Source organism: Sapajus apella, unplaced genomic scaffold (genome assembly GCF_009761245.1).
Source record: "Sapajus apella isolate SASKATOON/1434 unplaced genomic scaffold, GSC_monkey_1.0 scaffold82, whole genome shotgun sequence".
NCBI classification, from domain to species: domain Eukaryota; kingdom Metazoa; phylum Chordata; class Mammalia; order Primates; family Cebidae; genus Sapajus; species Sapajus apella.
This window is the reverse complement of record NW_022437022.1, coordinates 5145012-5169439: the sequence shown is the minus strand read 5'-3', so window position 1 is coordinate 5169439 and position 24428 is coordinate 5145012. Positions and strand designations below refer to the sequence as shown.

The window sequence follows — 24428 nt, the reverse complement described above, 5'->3', positions numbered from 1 at the left end:
ATATCCTTAGGCAACACCCTCACAGACATGCTTAGAAACAATTCTTTACCAGCTATCTAGGCATCCTTCAATCCAATCAAGTCAACACCTAATATCAACCATCACACAAATCCTTATTTTCTCTCTCTCTCTTTTTAGGAAACACATATTAGCTGTGGCTAACATACATGTTTATTACAATACATATACTATACTCTTTACTATGGTCTAGCTATGTCCCGTAAAATTCATGTGTTGGAAACAGTTCCAAATGGAAGTGTTAGGAGGTCAGGTCTAATGGAAAGTGTTTAAGTCATAAAGGTTCCACCTGCATGAATGGACACATACCCCTAAGAAATGAGCTTGCAGGAGTGGGCTCTCTTTCTACTGCCCTTTGACCATGTGAGGACACACCGTTCCTCCCTTCTGGAGGGCACAGCATTTAAGGTGTTATCTTAGAAGCAAAGAGACCAGGCCTTCACCTGCTGTGCCCTTGATTCAGAATTGTGATAATAGATTTTTGTTCTTTTTAAGTTACCCAGCCCCAGGAATTCTGATATGGCAGCACAAAAAGGACTAAGACATTCTTCAAATACTTGAATCACTGAAACAAATCATATGACATTATCCAGGTGAAAAGAGATCTTTTTCTTTATGTTGTGGCAGAAGGTTTCAGTTGTCTCCTCTCTTCTTTTATGGTAATAAACTTTCTGATTTATAGCTGAGCATATGAGCCCCTAGAAAAAAGACTACCTCCCAGCTTCCCGTGTCTGAACCAAGTGAGTAATCGGTGACCGACGGAATATAACAGAAGCATCCTGTGGAAACTACCACTTGGCCTTTTCTTCATCTTTTCTTTTCTCTCCTCTTTGTAAAATACCTAGTGCATCTTGAATCACAAGTTCAAGGTTATACACAGTAGAGCAACAATATAAAAAGAGTCTGGGTTCCTGTCATCATGAAGTGCCATAGCAGCCTTGAATCACCTATCGAAACTTCTACATGAGAGAAAGACTGAACTCTCACATTATATAAGTCACTGTTACTTTGAAGTTTTAAGATATTCACTGTCAAATCCTATAGCCACTGTTATTACAATTATATTAACTTTGATTTAATGGAAAAATCAATGGAGCACACAAAACTGTGGCAATATTCTACCATGACCTAAAAAAACAACAAGAATTTTGTTTCACGTACATAAAGATGCTGACGTAGGAAGATAAACAAGCCTACTGGAAGACAAAAGTAAAATATTACTTATAATACATCAGGGAATAAGACCTTAATTGTAAGTTCATGAGTTTTTACAATTACAGAAGTTAACAACAAAACCCAAACTTTTAAGAAAGCATGGATCATTTTGATGAAAATCTTTACCAAACATGATCTATAATCCATGCTTACTTCAGCAGATTACATGTGACATGCACATGAAAACTTAGCTTTCTACAAAGAGCAATGGTATAATGAATATACGTCATTTGCTGGAAGCCGTAGTTAACATCATACATACCTCATCTTTAGTGACCTATAAACAAAGCAAGGCAGGCAGCACCATTACCTTTTTTACAGATAGACTAAGGATTGAAGATGCTACGGTTATGTCCAAGGCTACATGTTTACAAAGCAACAAAGTCAATTTATCGTAAAAGTGTTTGCTGTGTTGTTCACTTTTCAGACATAGTTTTAAAAAACACATGCCAAACAAATAAGCATTTTTTATTTACTGTTTTACCTTGAAATATAGTGATGTCCTTGCTAACTGTATCTCTGTCCTTCAGAGACAGGCTTCATGCCAGGGCGGTGGACACTTTCCTATCTGGTGGGCAGGAAACTGGTAACTCAATTTACTAACTATGAAAACAGGCACCAAGTTAAGATTTTGCCTCAAGAAATATGTATGGACATACATTTTTGGAATATGTATCAATATCCTTACATTCCTTCGGCCTCTTTGCTTATAACCTGCTTTTCTTTTAGCTATTTCTTGAGTTATGTGGGTGTTTTTCTTTTAAAAGCTCTATTATCGACAGCTTTTTCCAGGTACACGGTTTCATTTATCTCAGAAATCATATGAGACGTTATACCCTGCATTTGTTTTCTATCGCCGTGTAACAAATGACCACAATTTAGTGGCTTAAAATAACATGCTTTTATGATCTCACAGTTTCTGTGTGACTTCTGCTCAGGGTCTCATGAGGCCCAGTCAAGATGTTGTCTGGGCTGCTCTCTTCCCTGGAGACTCCATTACAGAGAAACTAGCTTCCAGGCTCTCTCAGGCTGTTGGCAGAATTAACTTCCTTGCGGCTGTCATTACAAGGTCCAGGGCTTTCTGCTGCCTGTTGGCTAGAGGCCTCCTGCTGTTCCTTGCCATGTGGGCTTCCTCACCTTGGCAGTTCACTGCATCAGGCAGGCAGAGAGAGGGTCTGCTCCAGTCTTCCCTGAATCAGCCACATGTAACGCATTCAGGGGAAAGCTTAGATAACATAATCAGCATGGTCAGGGACATGACATCACTTTTGCTGTATTTTCGTGGTCAGAGAAAGCAGTTTCACAAAATCATGTATAGGAGGTGGTGGGAGGTCATGGGGAGTGGGGGTGGTCGCTTTCATGTCTGTCCCTGCCCCACTTAACAGATTAGGAGAAAGACCCTTCATAAAATTAAAGTTTGAGAGAAGAAAACTCAATATACGACATTAGTTGCCAAGTGCTCAGGCTATTTTTAAAAAATATAAACACATATTTCAGTTTAGGTACATGAATATTTGAACACTTCCTTGGAATCCTCCTTTTAAAATTTCAAATAGGTGATTTTATAGTTTAGGAGATGATATGGTTTGGCTGTGACCCCACCCAAATCTCAATTTGAATTGAATCTCCCAGAATTCCCTGGTGTTGTGGGAGGGACCCAAGAGGAGGTAACTGAATCATAGGGGCTGGTCTTTCCTGTGCTATTCTCGTGATAGTGAATAAGTCTCACAAGATTTGATGGGTTTATCAGGGGTTTCCACTTTTGCTTCTTCCTCATTTCTTCTTGCCATCACCATGTAAAGATGAGCCTTTTGCCTCTCGCCATGATTCTGAGGCTTCCCCAGTCATGTGGAACTGTAAGTCCAATTAAACCTCTTCCTGTTCCCAGCCTTGTGTATGTTTTTATCAGCAGCATGAAAATGAACTAATCCAGGAGATATTAAGAAATAAATACGAGATGTAACCAGAAACCAAGTTTCTGTTTATTCTATCATGTTAAACTTGAAAAAATTAGAAGATGTTATAAAAACAGAAACATGCTTTGCTTTAATGAATGTATATACTCCTTTGTAACTTGAATTTATTCCCTACGATTTCTTAGAGCATGAATATATTATAGAAACAGTTAAATAAAAGTCTCACTACAACTAATTCTGTAGAAAGAAATAGAAGTCTACTGTCTAAGTAAAAGGATTAATTGTTCCTAAGTAAGCCATGTTATCTTTACAAATTTTTTAAAACAAATATTATTAGAAGGAAAACAATAAGAGAAGATCTTAAGAAAACACCTAGTCTAGTCCTTATTAATATTTTTCATTCCTGATTTTGATATTATATTAATAATAAATCCTTCATTTGAAAATACTTTTATATGGTGTACAGGATGCAAGAGAGGCAGAAATGATTTGGTAAATTTTAGACAGTCTCCAAGAGAATAATGATCATAATAAAAGCAATGGCAATGGTGTCACACTGCATTTGTATAAAACAGGTTTGTCTGCAAATCGCTTTCAAATGCCACAAGCCAACCCTGATTCCCAGTGAAAATCTGTGAAAGCTGTGCTCTATAGAGCTCTGAGACACACATGCATTACTGGGTCACGTGTTGACGATTTGCTCATGTGTAACTGCAGAACAGTTTCCCAACAAAACCCTGGCCCCATGCCCAAGTATTCACTGGGTTATCAATATGTAACTATTTGGGCATATCTTGATGATTATACGAGTATTGCATTTTCATAAGAGTATCCATTTTACATGATTGGTGAATCATCAAACAAGGATCTTCCCTCATTGTATAACGGAACAACTGAAGTCCATGCTTTTCCTGGAAAATATACTCCTATTTTAGTAAAAGTTTGATCACAAGGTTGGGCTGAGCTAGCTGGGGTAAGTGTGACTCTGCTCTATGTGGGGTCAGCTTGGATGGTTTAGTGGGACTGAACGGTTTCTTTTCAAAGTGGCTCATTTGCATGGCCAGGTGGATGCTGAATATAAGCTGAGGTCAGTGGGCTGGTGGTTTTAGTTCTTCTTCTTCTTCTTTTTTTTTTTTTTTTTGAGACGGAGTCTTGCTTTGTTGCCGGGTGCCAGGCTGGAGTGCAGTGGTGCAATCTCAGCTCCCTGCAATCTCCGCCTCCTGGGTTCAAGCAATTCTCCTGCCTCAGCCTCCCGAGTAGCTGGAACTACAGGTGCACACCACCACGTCCAGCTAATTTTTGTATTTTTATTAGGGATGGGGTTTCACCATATTGGCCAGGATGGTCATGATCTCTTGACCTCATGATCTGCCTGCCTCAGCCTCCCAAAGTACTGGGAGTACAGGCATGAGCCACCATCCCGGGCCCTTAGTTCTTCTTAACGAAGGGGTGACCTAGAGCAGTGGCACCCAACAGCATTTTAGTTGTCTGTCATTGTCACCATGCACAAGTTTGATGGAAGACAGTTTTTCCAGGGACCCAGGGGGCATAGTGGGGGAGGATGGTTTCAGGATGAAACTGTTCCAACTCAGATCATCAGGCATTAGATTTTCATAAGGAGTGTGCCACCTGGATCCACCGCATGAGCAGTTCACAATAGAGTTCCCCCTCCTTTGACAATCTCTTACTGCCTCTGATCTGACAGGAGGCAGAGCTCAGGCAGTCTTGCTCACTCACCTGCTGCTCACGTTCTGCTGAGCAGTCTGGTTCCTAATAGGCCATCCCTGCTGGCCCAGGACTTGGACACAGCTCCCCTAGATCACAGTGGGTGCTTTCTAAAAGTGACTATCCTCAGGGAGAGGAAGTAGAAGCATTCAGTTTCTTAAGGCCTGAGCCTGGAAATGGGCAGAGTGTAATTTCTAACATGTTTTATTAGTGAAGCAATCACAGAGCTCGGGTTTCCCAAAAGAGGGTGGTATTTAAAGATAAGAATTCTAACGGCACATCTCGTCAACTTTTCCTCTGGCATTTCGCTGGATGATATTCTACATTTGTAGTTCCACATTTGTGCCCTTGAGCACTGCCACCATGAAGAAGGTGTTTGGTGCTGCCCATGCCCTCGTCTGGGAAATGGGGGCACAGATGGCAGCAAACACCGTCTAGTGGATGAGCCCCTCTTCATCGGCTCTCTTCTCACTCGGCTCCCCGCATTTTCCCCACTTCCTGACAACGTGGCCCATTTTGATTTTCCTTTATTGGTATCCAAAATACCTCCCTAGTATATTCTTTATTAAAAGGCTTTAGATAATTCAAATATCATGAAACAGAAATGTATCTCATGGCATATAGTTTACAGACACATAAACCACACCACGGCAGCACTTCTGCTGGTTCTACGACAGCCCGTTAGGGTCCCTCTTAAATTTCCATCTGGACACGGGCATGGGCAGACAGTATCTATGAATTTATTAGTGGCTTACAATTATTTTACTGAATTTATTATTATTATTATTATTTTATTTTTATTTTTTTTAATTGAGTTTCAAGCTGTCGTCCAGGCTGGAGTGCAGTGGCATGATCTCGGCTCACTGCAACCTCCGCCTCCCAGGTTCAAGCGATTCTCCTGCCACAGCGTCCAAGTAGCTGGGATTACAGACACATGGCACCACATCTATTGATTTTTGTAATTTTTCAGTAGAGACAGGGTTTTATCCTGTTGGCCAGGCTGGTCTTGAACTCCTGACTTCAAGTGATCCGCCTGCCTCAGCCTCCCAAAGTACTAAGATTATAGGCTTAAGCCACTGCACTCAACCTATTTTACTTAATTTCTCTAGTTTCACAGAGATACTCTTCATTTCTCCTAGTGTTTTGAATCACTACCACATACTATCATAAAGTTCTGAAAAGCATTCATTGTTGCTAATTTTAAGTCATCAATTCATTAATTCCTTCAACAAATAATAATGAACGTCTAATAAGTGGCACACATTTTGCCAAATTGTGGAAATGGAATACTGAAAAAGACTTTTGCACTCAGGAGCACAAAAGCGATTAAACAGGCAATTAATACTGAGATTCTTCGAGGGTAGATTGGCAGGATGAGAGACCTCGACTTCTGAGAGAGCTGTGTTTTAACCTGAGAGCAGAGAAATGAGTAACATCAGAAGGTTTCATGGGAATAAGAACTATTCTGAACTTGGAGAATAGAAGCAAATTCCACCAGCCCTGAGACAGATTCTTGGAATATGGATCCCAAACAAGATGATTTCTCAGATACTGACAATTAATCCATAAACAGTCCATTTCTATTAGTATAATTCCCTAAATATCTCCATCCATACCACTAGTCTTGATAATACAATTCAATTAAAATATACAAGTAAATATAATAGTATGCACATTCCTGATTTCAAAGCAATGAGGATGCCAAGATGATAAATAGTGGTTTTGCACTTTGGTATCAGAATGACTGGGTTTCTAACCTAATGGCCACTACCAGCCAAGTAAGGATGAGGGTGTCTCTGAACATCAATTTTATTATATGTAATGTGAAAATAACAATTGCACCTAACTCACAGGATTGATGGTTAAATGAGATAAACTAGTTAGCAAAATACGACATGCCTAGTGAATACTCAATAAATGTTAATGGGTACTGCCGAATAACCATAGTAGAAGAACAATATGATCACGGAAAGAACTCAGTAGAGAAAGACTCAGAAGATCTGAGTTCAGCTAATCGATTTAGCTTCTTCATGCCTCACTATCTTGTCTGTATAATGTGGGTACAGGTCAAAAGAGCTCAGGGTCAAATAAGATAACAAACGAGCTAATGAATGTGAAAACCCATTGGAGCTACAACAAACAGGTCACACAGATATTAGTGAATAATCAAATGGAGCTAGAGGTCATCTTGAAACCGTCTGATAGGAGAGAGAAGTGGACTCAGGCTTACCTCACTTTATACAACCCCAAACCTGGGCCCACTTTGAAGTAAAAGAGAACTTAAAACGTGATGCTGCGGCTGCTGTTGGCCTCCGCATTAACCAGAGCACGCTTCTCCTCCTGTATTGATTACCCAGTACTGCAGCGTTAACTCAATGGCTGCCTAAACAAAACATCTCAGCTAGTCTTGAAAATTTTCCCAAGTACTACCTCCCCTATAGCTCTGGGTTTTTTTGGGATTTTGTTGATTTTCTGAGTCAGGGTCTTCCTCTATCGCCCAGGCTTGAGTGCAGTGGCATGATATGGCTCACTGTAGCCTCAAGTTCCTGGGCTCAAGTGATCCTCCCACCTCAGCCCACAGAGTAGCTGGGACTCCAGCTGTGCACCACCACACCAGCTAATTTTTATATTTTTTTGTACAGACAATGTTTTAGCATGTTGGCTAGGCTGGTATGGAACTCGTGGGGTCAAGCAATCTACCGGGCTTGGCCTCTCAAAGTTCTGGGATTATAGGCTTGAGGCCCTGCCCCCAGCCCTCTGCAAGAGCTTTTAAAACATAATTTGACAGATAATTCACTTCCAATACCAAAAAGTATTTGGTTTTATAAAAAGCAAGCATTTCATAATCTAATACTCAAACCATATTTTCCCCCCATGGAGAAAATTATCACAAGAAAAAAAGTCACATCTCTTAAGAAAAATTTCCATGAGTGTAAGTGAAGTGAGTTTTCTCCACTAACCTGCAGGTCTGCTAGGACAGTCAATCACCATCATTATTTACCCAGTCCCTCCATGCAGGGTGCAGCCACGTTAAAGGAATGAAATGTTAACGACGTGTTTCCCCTTCACAACTCCCAGTCACCAAACTGTTCCTGAACCACGAGATGGCTTCAATTATATTACTATGTGTTGACAGCTTTGCTGTAGGTACATCACAGGGATAGCAGGATTTAAAAAGCAGTAATTTTTTTTTGTTCCATTTCATAGAATGTAAACAATGGAGACGATGAAGACTTACAGATCTGGTGATTCACATTAATGCACTCTTAACAGATTTAATTTAGGAGAAACCATATGATTATCTTCATCTGTTCAAGCTCCCTTTACTAAAAATAATCTGGCTGTTGCATGGAGGAAAGTTTGCTGTAGCTCAGATTAGAGGCAGTTTCAGGCAGCAAAATATGTTTCTAGCTGTTGAGATGGCAGCACTCATTTCAATTCAAGACATGTGAATCTGTTTGAATAACATTTATTACCATATAAAGATTCATAGTTATCTCAGCTGGTTTTATATCTTGATAATTATGACTGAAAATCAGCTATGCTTACTGAATGAGATAAGAAGTTTATTAGATTTCTAGTGAATGCCCAGATACCATCATCATCATAGAAATATTATTATTTAGTTCTCAAAATTAAGCTTTATGAATAACACATCACATTTTGGTGTGTATTATAGTACTCTAAATCCCCAACTAAAACGTAATCACCCACGTTTATTTTTAAGAAAGGGAAAGGTAGAAATAACATTGGATATGGTTAAAATTGTAAGACGTTCACACGGTATTTAATTTTCTATTGCTTCCACATAATTTACTGTCCATGAATATGTATCATCAGTCTGGGCTATCTTGACCACTGGATAAAATCTCAACATTTTTGAGTGGTGCAGGTGATAAAGGCGTGAAGCACTGAAGTGAGAAGCTGTCTAGATAAGGATTTAGCAGGGACTAGAAGGAAAGTAGCTTTTCAAGGGTCCTAAGGGCAAAGAACTTAGGCTCCCCAGTGAAACAGTAAATATGTATGTAACAAGCAGGCTGCAAACTCACTGATATCTGTTTCCAGACCCTTCCAGGGCAGCCCTACAGTACCGTGACACACCACATAATGGCATTTTGGTCAACGACAGATAGCATGCTCACAGCTCATAGACAATGACACTACCGTGTATTTATAAGGTTCCTTTATCCTCATCTTTTCACAGGACTGTCTACGTCGTGGGTAGGGGTTCTTACTCTTACCCCTTACTGACTTGGGGTTTGTAGACATGAAAAGAGGAAAGGTTTTTTTTTTTGTTTGTTTGTCTTGAGACAGAGTCTCCTTCTGTCCCGTAGGCTGACCTCGGCTCTCTGCAACCTTCATCTCCCAGGCTCAAATAATTCTCCTGACTCAGCCTCCTGGGTAGCTGGGATTACAGGTATGCGCCACCACACCCAGCTGATTTTTGTATTTTTAGTAGAGACAGGGTTTTACCATGTTGGCCAGGCTGGTCTCAAACTCCTGACCTCAAGTGATCCACCTGCCTCAGCCTCCACTGATGGGATTACAGGCATGAACCACCGTGCCCAGTCAAGGAAGGCCTTCTTAATCCAAAAAATCAAATACAATTTGGCCAAAAGAAGAGTCACTTTGTCCTCGGACAAGTATGTTGGCAAAGACAAATATTTTGCAATTTTTAAATTTGTTTGTTTTGTTTTAACATGGTCTGGTTTAATAAACATTGCATTGCTTTTCTAGTCTATAATTTCTCTCTGAGTCTTTTCACTTCAAGATATTCTGATGCCTTGTTGTTACTTCCTCTTTTCTTTCATCCGATTGTGTTATAATCAAAGCCCAATCACCTCTAACAATCAGTTAGGCCTGTTTCTTTATGATCTAATCAGAGAGAAGAAGAAGTCTTAACTTTAGATTAAAACAAACTAAATTTGCAGTTACCTGGGCGTTCTTAGCACTGATTTCAACCAGCTAAGGTTTATTCTGAAAGAGTTTTAAGTTTCTCCAAGGTTTCTGCAACAATTTCCCCAATTTATTATTTTATCATTTATCCTCCTTTTAGATCAATGTTTTTGACTTAATAAAACCACTTCTCTTAAAATGTGTTCCTGCTATGTACATGGATTTCATCAAATGAAGTGGAAAAGATGGTTGCTGAAGAACAAATAAGCTCTTGGTTATAAATCACTGACATTCTTAACTTAGATAAAAATACTTTCAGGGGAACAATTTTCTTCCCTCACATGCCTGTCTTTGCTCAGAGAACTGCAACTCCCATTTTCTTCAGTAGCTCCCTCGCTCACTCATCCACAATGCCATCCGCACACTCTGTCCATGACGCATGTGTCACTTCAGCTGGAGGGTAGGGGGTGGGCAGGCTGCTGGGACCGCAAACCTGTGCTCAAATTCCCCAGACTACCTTCACCAGTAACGTAGCAGACGTGCAGGCTGGTAATCCAACATCCATTTTTCTCTTGGTTCAAAAGATGGAAGGGTACAGTTAAGACCCTGTGAACTACAGTAACTGCTACCTGTGAGCACAGCTGAAAATATCAACAGTCCTTTGCGTGCTAGACCAACACGCACATTGTTCTTTAGCTTGGGTGCCTTCATTGCCTATATCTTCTATTGGCTTCAATACTGGCCTATTCTACTGCTCTGAAAAGCAAACCTCATCCCAGCAGCTGCAAACTCACAGATACCTGTTTCCATTCCCTGCCGGGGAGGACTTACGGTACCGTTACACACCACATAGTGACATTTCGGTCAATAACGCATAGCACGCTCACAGTGGTCTCATAAGATTTCAATGGGGCTGAAAAACCCCTGTCACCTAGTTATCATAATGTCATAGCGAAATGCATCACTCACTTGTTTGTGGTGACGCAGGTGTAAACAGACCTACTGCACTACCAGCTGTACAAAAGTATAGCACACATAGTCATGCACAGCACATAATACTGGATAATGACAGCAAATGACTATATTAATGGTTTAGATATTTATCATAGTTTTGCATTATTTTAGGATATATTCTTCTACTCATAATTATGTCTATTTTTTAACGTGGACTGCAAAGTAGCCTCAGACGGGTTGTTCAGGAGGTATCCAGAAGAGAGCATAGTTATCCTAGGAGATGACAGCTCCATGCATGACCTTGCCCCGGAGATCTTCCGGGGGACCTCATGTGGAGGTGGAAGATCATATTGATGTTCTTGACCCTTTTATGGCCTAGGCTAATTTATAAGTTTGTGTCTTTATTTTAACCAAAAAAAATTGAAAAGGAAAAAATAAAACAACGGGCCTAGCGCGGTGGCCCACACCTCTAATCCCAGTACTTTGGGAGGCTGAAGTGGCCAGATCACTTGAGGATCGAGATTGAGACTTTGTCTCATTAAAAAAAAAAGAAAGAAAGCCTAGTCAACATGGTGAAACCCCATCTCTACTAATAATACAAAAAATTAGCTGGGCAATGGTGGCACATGCCTGTAATCCCAGCTACTCAGGAGGCTGAGGCAGGAGAATTGCCTGAACCCGGGAGGCGGAGGTTGCAGTGAGCCGAGATCGCGCCATTGCATTCCAGCCTGGGTAACAAGAGCGAAACTCCGTCTCAAAAAAAAAAAAAAAAAAAAAAAAAAAAAGAAAAGAAAGAAAAAGAAAGCTACACTAAGCTAAGATTAATTTATTATTGGAGAATAAATTTATTGTAGCCTGAGTGTATGTACATATAAAGTGTGCAGCAGTGTACAATAATGTCCTAGGCCTTCCCATTCATACACAACTCGCTCACGGACTCACCCAGAGCAACTGAGAGTACTGCAAGCTCCATTCCTGCCTAGGGGTACCTTTTAAAAATAAAAATCCTTTATACCAATTTTTATTGTACCTTTTCTGTTTACATATCTTTAGATTCACAAATAGTTACCATTGTGTTACTGTTACCTACAACATTCGATGTAGTAACATGCTGTAGTAACATGTTCACAGCATCGGAGCAATAGACGGACCACAGAGCCTAGGTGTCTAGTGGGCTGCAGCATCAGCTGCGTGTAAGCGCACGCTATGATGAAATCACCTGACAACACATTGTTAGGACCTATCCCACCACAGGTCAGCAGTGCATGACTGTACTTGTACCGCCCCAAGCATGTTTGCCACTTAATCGCTGTTCATTTCATTGACAGAGCAAAATTAGTGCAAGTAAAATAGAGGGACCTGGAGAATGTCTCTTATAAATTGGTTGCGGACTATTAGCTGAGAATTCTTTCAAAATAGCCCATTCCACCACTCCAACTACTAATCTTATCTACTCCATGAATGATTAATTTTTAACAAAAATGAAAAATCCAGGATGGTTTATGTAAGAAAAAAATTAAGAGTATTCTTTAAAGTGTTTAGTTTTTTACTCATGGCCATGCACTGTGGCTCAGGCCTGTACTCCCAGCACTCTGGGAAGCTGAGGCAGGTGGATCACCTGAGGTTGGGAGTTCAAGACCTGCCTGGACAACATGGAGAAACCCTGTCTCTACTAAAAATACAAAAGCTAGTCAGACATGGTGACATGTGCCTGTAATCCCAGCTACTCGGGAGGCTGAAGCAGGAGAATCACTTGAACCCAGGAGGCAGGGGTGGCAGTGAGCCAAGATCACACCACTGCACTGTAGCCTGGACAACAGAGCGGGACTCTGTCTCAAAAAATAAAAATATATATACATATTTAATTCACAATACTAGCATATAGCAGATTTCAATTTATTAAAACATAGGTCTCTGGTTAAGTTGAAATCTGATCTTCCAGAAACCTTTGGGTCTTTTATGTTAACACCTCAAATTGGCTTCATTAAAAATATATATGGCATCGGACAACAGATCATGGGTTCTCAGCATCTGAAGAAATTCAACGTCCTCTCCTTGTTCAGTTTTAACTTCTCATGACTTCACTGCATGGACACATTGCTCTGCTGTGTTCCATAGTTTAAAACATCTGATTATGCTTCTTGAAATCAGTCTGACAGCTGAGGCATGTTCATACTCAATCCTGATACATGCCATATTAATACATTTATTCACAGAAGTATTAGTGATTGTGATATCACTCGGGAATCAAAAAGCAAAGGGAAGCACAGAGCTTGCTTTTTGTCACAAATTGTGCTCCAGTTTAAGGAACCCTTTCCTCAATATCATGCTACTTAATTATAGCTAATTTAGATGACATCTGCCATTCTTTAACCTAAGGTCAAGAAAAATAGTAAAGTTTTAATTAGAACTTAGTATCAAACATTTGTAAGTTTTATAATAAAGCCACATTTCTGGCCAATTTTGCAGGGCCCCACTTTGGCTCCCTTTTACCCCAAAATGACTAAGCAAAGGAGAGCTGTAGTGCATTTATCAAGAAAACTATAAATAATTTATTGGAAATAAATATGTGTGCCATAAACCATAAACTTTTAAAGGCTTTTTGTTTTGCTGATGTGAATTTGATAGGGACATTCCAAATGGGAACCATTAAATGAAAAGAATAGGGTTACTAAGAAAGATTACAAATTAATGCTTAAAAAAAGATCAGGACAAGATCTGAATTAATAGATCTGACCCTTCTTTACAGCCTGTCTTCACACAAAATCACAGTCTTAGGTGACTCAAGTCTCTTTTGAGGTCATCAGAGGTTGCCATTCTGGGAATCATAAGAAGTGACAGCTGATATAGCCTGACAGTCATGAAGGAGATAGAAAAGTTAAAATAAAATTCCCAAAGCTCAGCCCTCGAGCATTTTCAGATGCTGGAAACCGCTGTTCACAGCTCAATGGCCCCTAATGGCATGGCTCTAAGCGAACAAGGTCCAGTGGAAGGGAGAGCCGAACAGGAATTCGTAGTCTGAGATCTCAAGGAAATCCAGCAATCTATTTGGAAAAGTGAGAACTATATTTGGGAACGATTAGCAACACTACAGACAGAATAGGCAGATACTCTGTCGCCCAACTCAAAAGGAAATTCTTTTTTTTTTTTCTTTGAGACGGAGTCTTGCTCTGTCGCCAGGCTGGAGTGCAGTGGCGCCATCTCGGCTCACCGCAGCCTCCGCCTCCTGGGTTCAAGCGATTCTTCCGCCTCAGCCTCCCGAGTAGCTGGGGCCACAGGCGCGTGCCACCACACCCGGCTGATTTTTGTATTTTCAGTAGAGACGGGGTTTCGTCATGGCGAGAATGGTCTCGATCTCTTGACCTCGTGATCCGCCGGCCTCGGCCTCCCAAAGTGCTGGGATTACAGGCGTGAGCCACCGCGCCCGGCCAGGAGATTCTTATTCTCCAAATCTTGACCTCTAAATAGCTGTTGTTCTTGTAATTTGTAAATCTGTGTCTTCCTTTCTATACCCAAGGTCAGAATCTTATTTTGACACCTCATACTCTCTTTTGGATGATGGCAATAACTTGTCAATTAATTTCGTGCTGTCCCTCTCAGCTCCCTCAAATGTACTCACATACCTGCCGGAGGAATATTTCCGACGGAAAACAAAACCCTGCCCATCTCCTGCGTAAACCCCTCTTACGGTTGCCCCTCATTTCAGAACACTTTATGCTCCCTGGTCCCTAACACAGCTCAGGAAGTCTTTTTCTTATCCGCCCACTTCCCTCCTTCCCCACCTCTCTCCACCCACCTTATTGTCACCCACAACATATAAATCCACCGGCACACCTATACGGAAACACAGAGTTATGTGTGATTTTGAATCTTCCTGGAAACTTTCTCTGCTTAGAAAATTTTTTAACTCTCTAGGGTCTTTCAATCGGAAGGTCTCAGGAATGTTTAATGAGAATAATGCATTTAGAGTTAGTATAATGTTGCATTTAAGTTCTGTTTTTTGGAAAAAGGAATTCCCAACTGTATCAAACATTCCTCACCCGTTCTGTGCTATTGCCTACTGCAAGTACATATATCTTAAGGTCCAGGTTGTCACATTTTGCTTTCCTGCTTGAAATTTTCTGTTGACTGTTTTTCCTTAGGATTCTTCCCCGGCAACAGAGACTGATAGAAACAAAAGTTTCTCTGTTTCAGAAGAAGATTCAGAATAATGACTGTCATCCTGTGTGTTTACTAGAACCTGCTGAATTGAGATGATTTCAAAAGAGAGAGTGCAATAAGAAATTATGGAATTTCACATGAAAGTACCTAAGTTCAAGATTCACTACTTTATATACAAAATTGTACCCTTGGGCAAGTAATTTCAATTCTACAATGCTCAGGTTTGTTTATGTGTAAAACAAGAAATAATATCAGCTCTCAATATCCTGTAAGTTTTTTGGTGAGGATAACACAAACAAAACACAAGAAAAGTTGTTTTCTGCCTTTAAAACACTGTAATGGTAGTTACAGGTATAAGTTGGAGATACTGTGGGCTCAGTTACAGATCACTGCAATAAAGCAGATATCACAATAAAGCAAATTACACAAAGCTGAGGTTTCCCAGCGCACACAAAAAGTATGCTTGAACTATCTTGTAGTCTGTTAAGTATGCAATAGCTTTATGTCTAAAACAAGAATATACATACATGTCTTAATTAAAAAATGCTTTATTGCTAAAAAAGATTAACTCTCATCTGAGCCTTCAAGTCATAACCTTTTTTGCTAGTGGCGGGTCTGTGTAGATGCTGATGGTTGCTGACTGTTAGCGGTAATGGCTGTTGAAAGCTGGGGTTGATGTGGCAATTTCTTAAAATAAGACAACAGTGAAGTTTGCCACGCTCATGGGCTCTTCATTTCATGAACGATTTCTCTGTAGCATGCCATTCTGTCTGACAGCAGCAGAACTTTCAAAACTGGAGTCAGTCCTCTCAAAAGCCGCAGCTGCTTGATCAACTAAGTTTTATTTAATATCTGAAATCCTGTGTTGTCATTTCAACAATGCTCACAGCACTTTCACCAAGAGTCGGTTTCATCTCAAGAAACCACTTTCTTTGTTCTTCTATAGGAAGCAACTCCTCATCCATCCATGTTTCATCATGAGATTGCAGAAATTGAGTCACATCTTTAAGCTCTACTTCTAATTCTACTGGCCTTGCTTTTTTCACCTCATCTTCACTAAAGTCATTCGAATCCCTTAAAGTCAACAATGAGGGGTAGAATTGGCTAACTGACTTTTTCCCACTCATGTTAATGTTGATATTTTGACCTCCACCCATGAATCATGAATGTTCGTAATGGCACCTAGAATGGTAGCTATAGCATTATTACATGTTTTTTTTAGATAATAAGTCTTGAAAGTCAAAATTACTCCTTGATCCATGGACTGCAGAATGGGTATTGTTTCAGCAGGCATGAAGACAACATTCATTTCCCTGTACATCTCCATCAGTGATGGCAATGAGAAATAACATTGTGAAAGGAATGTTTTTCCTGAGCAGCGAGTCTCAACAGTGAGCTTAAAAATGTTCAGTAAACCATGCTATAAGCAGGTGTGCTGTCATCTAGGCTTTGTTGTTCCATTTACAGAGCACAGGCACAGTAGAGTTAACATAATCCTAAGGGTCTTAGGATTTTCAAAATGGTAAATGAGCATTGGCTTCAAATAAAAGTCACCCATTGCATTACCCCAAGAGTCAGCCTGTTCTTTGAAGTATTGAAGCCAGGCATTGACTTCTCTCTAGCTAAGAAAGTCCTAGACGGTATCTTCTTCCAATTGATGGCTGTGTCCTCTACACTGAAAATCTGTAGTTTACTGTGGCCACTTTCATCAATGATCTTGGCTAGGTCTTCTAGATAACTTGCGGCAGCTTCTCCATCAGCACTCACCGTGAACTTGAACTGTGATGGAGATGGCATCTTTCCTTAAATCTCATGAATCTACCTCTGCTAGCTGAAAACTTTTCCTGTTCAGCTTCCTCTCTTAGCCTTCATAAAATTGAAGAAGGTAAAGACCTTTGATTTGGTTTGGCTCTGTCCCCACCCAAATCTCATCTTGAATTGTAACTCCCAGAATTCCCAAGTATCCTGGGAGGAACCTGGTTGAGGGTAATTGAATCATGGTGGCAGGTGTTTCCCATGCTACTCTCTTGATAGTGAATGAGTCTCTTGAGATCAGATGGTTTTATAAGGGGGAGTTTCCCTGCACAAGCTCTCTTCTCTTGTCAGCCACCATATGAGACATGCCTTCACCTTCTGCCATGATTGTGAGGCTTCCCCAGCCATGTGGAATTGTAAATGCATTAAACCCCTTTCATTTGTAAATTGCCCAGTCTCAGGTATGTCTTTATCAGCAACATGAGAAAGGATTAATACAGCCTTGCTCTGGATTAGGTTTCGGCTTAAGGCAATGTAGCTGGTTTGGTCATCTGTCAGGGCTACTAAAACTTCTTCCATATCAGCAATAAAGCTGTTTTTCTTTCTTATCATTTTGTGTACACTGGAGTAGCACTTTTAATTTCTTTCAAGGAATTTTCCTTTGCATTCTCAACTTGGCTAAATATTTACCACAAGAGGCCTAGTCTTTGGTCTACATTAGCTTACAATATGCGTTTCTCACTGAGCTCAATCATTTCTAACTTTTGACTTAAATGAGAGACATGCCACTTTTCCTTTCACTTGAACACCTAGAGGCCATCATAGAACTAATTGGTCTAATTTCAATGTTGTTGTGCCTGAGGAAATAAGAAAGCCCAAGGAGGGGGAGAGAGATGTGGGAAGTGCTGGTCGCTGGAGCAGTCAGAACACACACAGTATTTATCAGTTTCATTTACCATCTCATATGGGTGTGGTTCATGGCATTCTAAAACTATTATAATAGTAACACTAAAGATCACTGAGCATACCCGCAAATTATTAGAACACATTTCATTCTTTTAAAAAAAATTATTCTGCGGTATAAAGGAAGAAAAAAAGCTATTGTTTTGTTTTTTTTTTTTGAGAAAGAGCCTTGCTGTTGCCCAGGCTGGATGCAGTGGCATGATCTTGGCTCACTGCAGCCTCTGTCTCCCAGGTTCAAGTGATTATCCTGCCTCAGCCTCCCAAGTAGCTGGGATTGCAGGTGCCTGCCAACACGTCCACCCCATTTTGGTATTTTTAGTAGAGGTGGGGTTTCGCCATATTGGCCAGGCTGGTCTCGAACTCCTGACCTTGGGTGATCCGCCCACCATATACTTTTGAAAGACAAAAAATAAACTGCCTGAACCATGAACTGAAAAGAAAGATTCCCTGATCACCGTAATAGATTAATAATGACACAAAGGTTTAAAACATTGTGAGAATTTCCAAAATGCGATACTGAGACATGAGGTGAGCACACGCTGGTGGAAAAATGGTGCTGCTGACAGACTTGCTGCTCAGTATCAGGTGCCGCAAACCTTCAGTTTGTGAAAGACGCAGTATCAGAGGAGGGCGATGAAGTGACAGGCAATAAGGTGAGGTGCGCCTGTACTGTTTTCATTTTCTTTAAGCCAAACCATGAGAATCTTGCACAAAATCTATATTATTAGTGTTGCATGAATAATGTCTTTTATTGTAATTTGGATTTTACTTCTGAAAAGAGAAATCATTTCTTTTTCTGATCATGAACTAAATATGTCCTCCTGTCTAGTAATAGAACATCAAATCGCCTCCACAGAGATTAAACTTGTCTTTTTGGGAATTAAATATAGTCACAATCCACTTATCATTACGCAGTTAATAACTTGATGCCAGAAAGATTTTGACAAACCACAGTACCTTTAATTCTCTTTTACCTTAGGAATGATTTACATGTCAGGTTAAAGAAATTCTGACACTCAACTAAAAATACCTGCAGACACACATATATATATATAAAAGGATATATATGAATGATAGCATTTAAAAAATATTAAAGTATTTCTTCATTTTTCAAAAATTTAATGTTAAGAACAAATAGTTACTAGAATTAATATTTGTCCAGGGACACTAAGAATTTGATTATAATTGAGAATTTAAAAATAATTTTTAAAAGAAGCAAAATATATACAGCATTCTCATAAGAATAGAAATTATAATTATGATATTGATTTAGTTTTTGACAAAGTTAAGAACTATTAAATGCATTATATCCATATTATCGAAAATAGTTGAAGGTAGGTCATAGTTTTCATAGTTTTTCTTTCCAAATTTAAAATATAATATTAGGTTGGTGCAAAAGATTTTAAACATTAAAAGCAATAGTGGCCAAGCACGGTGGCTCATGCCTGTAATCCCAGCACTTTGAGAGGCTGAGGCAGGCAGATCACAAGGTCAGGAGATTGAGTCCATCCTGGTTAACATGGTGAAACCCCGTCTCTACTAAAAATACAAAAAAAATTAGCTGGGCATGGTGGCACATGACTATAGTCCCAGCTATTCAGGAAGCTGAGGCAGGAGAATGGCTTGAACCCCAGAAGTAGAGGTTGCAGTGAGCCGAGACTGTGCCACTGTACTCCAGCCTGAGTGACAAAGTGAGACTCCATCTCAAAAAAAAAAAAAAAAAAAAAAAAAAAGCAATAGCAGTTACTTTTGAACCAAACCAATGTGTACTCTAGAGCCAAATTCTATAATCTCTTCCAATTTGACTTAATATTTGCAACCTACATCCACTCACGCATTGAAAAGGCCGTTCCATGGAGTCAGCATCCGTTCAGGTAGCCTCAGAAGAGGCTGCCTCTATGGGTCCAGAACAAGTTCAAGAATTCATGAATTCTGATGAATTCAGATGCTGAATTCTTTCTATAAGAATGCTGGTTCCTTTCAATAAGGCTATGGGAAGTAAGTTTCCCTATATGTAGAAAATTCTGACAAATTATATCATCTAGTACTATTTGGATAGTAAGAACAGGACTTACACGGGGGTTCAGAAATAATCATAATAAATACATTTATGAATGTAATGAAACAACTGGGTTATACTATTGCCAGAGCTATGCAGACGATCTGAGAGGTCCGTGGGTTATTTATGTTTTTACAAACATAATTTACACTAGTGCTATACCCAACGAAAGTATACATTAGTAAATTTTCCTATACACTGTGTTTCTAAGAGTGTACTATAGTTACAGGCAGTGTGGCATCTCTATAGTGTGTGTTTAAAAAATACCCACACAAACTTCAGTTATAAGGCAATTATGATGCAATCGAAGTTCAATTATAAAATGGGTAACGAAAATACAGAAGACATAATTAGGACAAAATGTTCATATCTCTGTACGGTCAAATAGCCTGGAATTACTACCAGTAACCTGAACTTCACTTACTGTGAAGGCAGAGTCTACAAAATCCAATTCAAACAAAAAAGTGTAAAGTGACCTGTTATTCCAATATGACCCACTGTTATATTAATACAGACTAGTTGATCAGTTTTCTACCACTACACATACACAACCAGAGAGACTCACTCCTCATGTAGTCGGACAGTGGAAACAGACAAACAGATGTCTCAGAGGAAAAACCCAAATGGGACATAGGAGATAGGCTTAAAAAAAAACCTCCATGTAAGCCTGTATAAAGAAATTAATATAATTCTAGATTAAATCCCATCATGTTGCATAAATGGAGGTGAAAGGTAAAGAACTACCTCTGTGCCCCCCAAAATGAGTTGAAATTGAAAGTATAATTATATTATAGATCTTCTAACCTCACGAGTATTATCAACTTATTATTTTATATTAATGCATAGTCTTCAACCTAGATATTATTTCGTATAAGCAATACACATTTAGTCATTCAGTTACTGAAACACTGAAAATAGTTTTGGACTATTCGGTTTGATAAGGAAATGCATAACACACTAAGGGAATCCAGTTAATGGTGAGACCAATTATAATTTTGTTTCAAACTTAATGTCAAAGAAAAACTTGGTATGAACTATGCTTACCAACTGTGAGAGAGGGGAGTAAAGATATTATTCATTTATTCTGAAGTTAGTCAAATTCCAATAAAATAAGAATTCGTGAGGGTTACTCTTTCCAAATCAGGTGGGTAGTTGGGTCAGTTAGTGCAGGGCAGGTTCCCATTTTACTGTTCTCACCACCACTCCCTGCAGCAAAGAATATTTTTATGACAGAAGTTTACCTATGTTTTAAAAGCACTTTTGTTCTCAGAACTGAGAGATTTTATTGTTAAATAAAAGTGGCAGGGGAAGCAACATAAAGCATCAAAGACTGTTCTGATGAAGACACGTAACAGCACCTATGAGAAAGACTTGCCATTCTATTAGTCCCCCTAATGTTTCCTTTGCAAGGCTCTGAAATTTCCCCATAGAACTCCTTATGTTATTTTGAGAATTTTTATTTTACTTTTATTTTTATGTTATTTTTTTAGGCATGGTTTTTATTCACTTGAACACTGTACAAATATTACAATTTCCTTTTGCTGCAAAAAGTATAAAAATAATCTTTATATAGCAATCCATTCATTACTGTAAATCTTTCTAAATCTCTGCAAATGGCTCTAAATGAGGGTAAGTGAATAAGTGGAAATGAAGAGGGGGTTATGGGGCAGCAGGAGGTCAGGCCGGTGCTCAGGGCTGGACCACCCAGACTCCTCACCAGAGACCTCTGTTCCTTCTTGGTAGTCACCCCCCATCACCTGCAGGTTCCAGGGCTAAAGGGCCAGCAGAAGGGGGCCCGTGAGAATTTTAATAGTCACACAACAAATAAGCAGAGAAGAGCTCACAATTAATGAACTAATGCCCTTTTCTTTTAATAAAAATTATACTCTTTCATTATCCTATGAACAAATGATTCTTTAGGGAGCATTTCTTTAACGATAACAATGCTGGCATTCCAATTGGCACTCAACTATCTTAAATTTTTAATGAACTCATTAGTCTGGGCATCTCTCAAATCTTAGAGTCTCTGAGGACACGAGTGGACTTGATGTTATCAGGTTTATTGTTTCTAAAGCAAAGAAGACAAGGAATGTACGCAAAAGAGGAAACAAACAGGTAGTTTGAGAGTGTAGACAACTGTGACACACAAACACATTCTGAGGTAACACCTTTTTCACCAATAGAGAGAAACAGGAGGAAGAGATGGATGAGCAAAATGATACCAAACACAACGCTTAAAAATGTGTTGATGTTTCTCTGTATTTATCAACAGATAAACCCACAGCCAGCCAAAATCAGGTACTGGGGATTAAAACTAAATCCCTGGACAAAGATTAGCATCTCAAGGAGAAGCTGGAATACATTAGAGGAAAATGTGGTTGAGCAGACTGAAAAGGACACCTTTGCAGACACATCTAGGAGAATGCTAGCAGCTCTTAAACTACTTCTCCCTAGTAGCATTTGTCACAATCTTAACTACGTCATTGATGCATTAATTATAGGACACTTTTTCCCTCTGGTTAGAATGTAAGTCCCTTGAGAGAACAGACCTTTTCTGTCTGAATCCCAGTGACTAGTCTGCTGCTGTGCAGAAAACAGGCTCATAATTCATATTGGTGGAATGAAATTGCAGAACAATTAATTATATGAAGGAAACTCAAGCCTAAATTGAGACATTAATACAAATATGAAAATACAAGGAAAAATGAACTTTAAAAAGCAAATCATCTGCCACAGAGGTTCCCAACTGCATGATTCACCTGACTCATTTCATTTGGGGACCTCATTTCTAAGATCCCCAGATGCCCAGGGCTCCAGTCATCACTGACAGGGGTCCAGAAAATACAGATCCACCCCCAAGGTAGAGTCAGGGTTTGTTTTGCTTTATTTTTGTTTTAATGTAAGCATCACTTACCTTTTTCATGTGTGGCTAGACTCTCATTCCATGATACTAGTAAATGTTTCAAATGAAAATACCCCTGGTTGTAATATGATGACTAAAATTACATTAAGGTATCAATATAAATAGTATCAAAAACTTTCCCAAAAACCAGTTTTAATAAAAGAGGTGAGAACATGAGAATGCCCCTAAGAAAAAGGAAGTAGAAAGAAAAATCAAATACGCATCTGAAATTCATTAAAATAGATTTGGAGTTGGTATAGATTGGAGTTTTATTTATTTATTTTTTTAATTTGGGTCAGAAACAAGCACCTACTCTCTGCTAGGCACTGTGCTTCCCTATGAAAGGAAGCATGATTTCTGCCTCAAGTGGGTGAGTGGGGGTGACTAAAGGTGCTTATAAAGTAATTTTTAAACAACAATAATGCATATAGAGTGTACACAGCATGGAGATTCCAGCTTCGTAAACCCAGGAGTACTAATTAATACTGGGTTGAGAGGGAGGCATTGGAATACAAAGATAGAAGGAGACCGAAAAATTAGGGGATGCAAGGGACGAAATCCAGTATAGGCTCCAATTTCTAACACTGTCCCACATCCACAAGGACCTTTAGAGAGGGTACAATAATCTCCACAGTCTCATAATTCAAAAAGGAATTGGGCAAAGAAAAAAAAATAGTGACTATGGTCTAAGTTGATTCTGAACCCATATTATGATTCAATAAGCTAATTATCCCTGAAAGTTTCTAAGGATTCCAAGAATCCTGATGACCAAAGGGGTGAGATCTAGGGTCATCCCACAGCCTTATTATCCTTATTCTCTCTCAGCAGTTACTGAATTAATGGGGAGCTAGAAAAAAATTGTTTTCCTCAATCATTGGAAAGCAGCAAACGAATAATAGAGAGCTAGTTTTAACATTTACTGGACAGTTTGCCAGTTTTCCAAGATAGTTGTCATACGTTTCTAATCCTTAAGAGAATTGCATTTATTAGGAAACATTAAACGGGCTTGGTAAAAATTTAGTCAATATTTTGGGTATTTGTTTAGTAAATGAACTAAGAGATTAGAATCTGGATGCTGATAATTCACTGGTAAAGGCAGATAAGATTATACCAACAAACAGGTAACCTAAATGAAATGGGTAAATTCCAAGAAAGACACAACCTACCAAACTCACTCAAGATGATATATCAAATCTGAACAGATCCATAACAAGTAAAGACATTGCATTAATAATTTTAAAACTTCTAAGAAGAAAAGCCCAGCTCCAGGGTATACCTTAGTAAGTTCAAGCAAATATTTGATTCATTTTCAACAGGATAAAAAGATGATTCAATGGGGAAAAATAATCCTCTAAGTAAATGGGATAGCAGAATGAAAGAAGCTGACTTCCAACTCATATTACATATAAAAATTAAGTCAAATGGGTAGACTGCAAAAATTTTTTCCCATTCTGTTGGTTGCCAGTTTGCTCTAATGATTGTTTCTTTTGCTGTACAGAAGCTCTGAAATTCAATGAGATCCCATTTGTCTATTTCAGCTTTTGTTGCCTATGCTTTTGGTGTTTTAGTCATGAAGTCCTTGCCCATTCCTATGTCCTGAATGGTTTTGCCTAGGTTTTGTTCTAGGGTTTTTATGGTGTTAGGTCTTATGTTTAAATCTTTAATCCATCTGGAGTTAATTTTTGTATAAGGTGTAAGGAAGGGGTCCAGTTTCAGCTTCCTGCATATGGCTAGCCAGTTTAACACCATTAATTAAACAGGGAATCCTTTCCCCATTGCTTGTTTTTGTCCGCTTTCTCAAATATCAGATGGTTATAGATGTGTGGCATTGCCTCCAAGGCCTCTGTTCTGTTCCATTGGTCTA

The 24428-nt window shown here is 39.2% G+C and overlaps 1 protein-coding gene across 3 annotated transcripts in view; it reads right to left on the bottom strand.

The window, feature by feature from the left end:
* PRKN (parkin RBR E3 ubiquitin protein ligase) overlaps window positions 1-24428 on the bottom strand; it is a 1407348-nt gene that overhangs the window by 713841 nt on the left and 669079 nt on the right. The window lies entirely within an intron of this gene.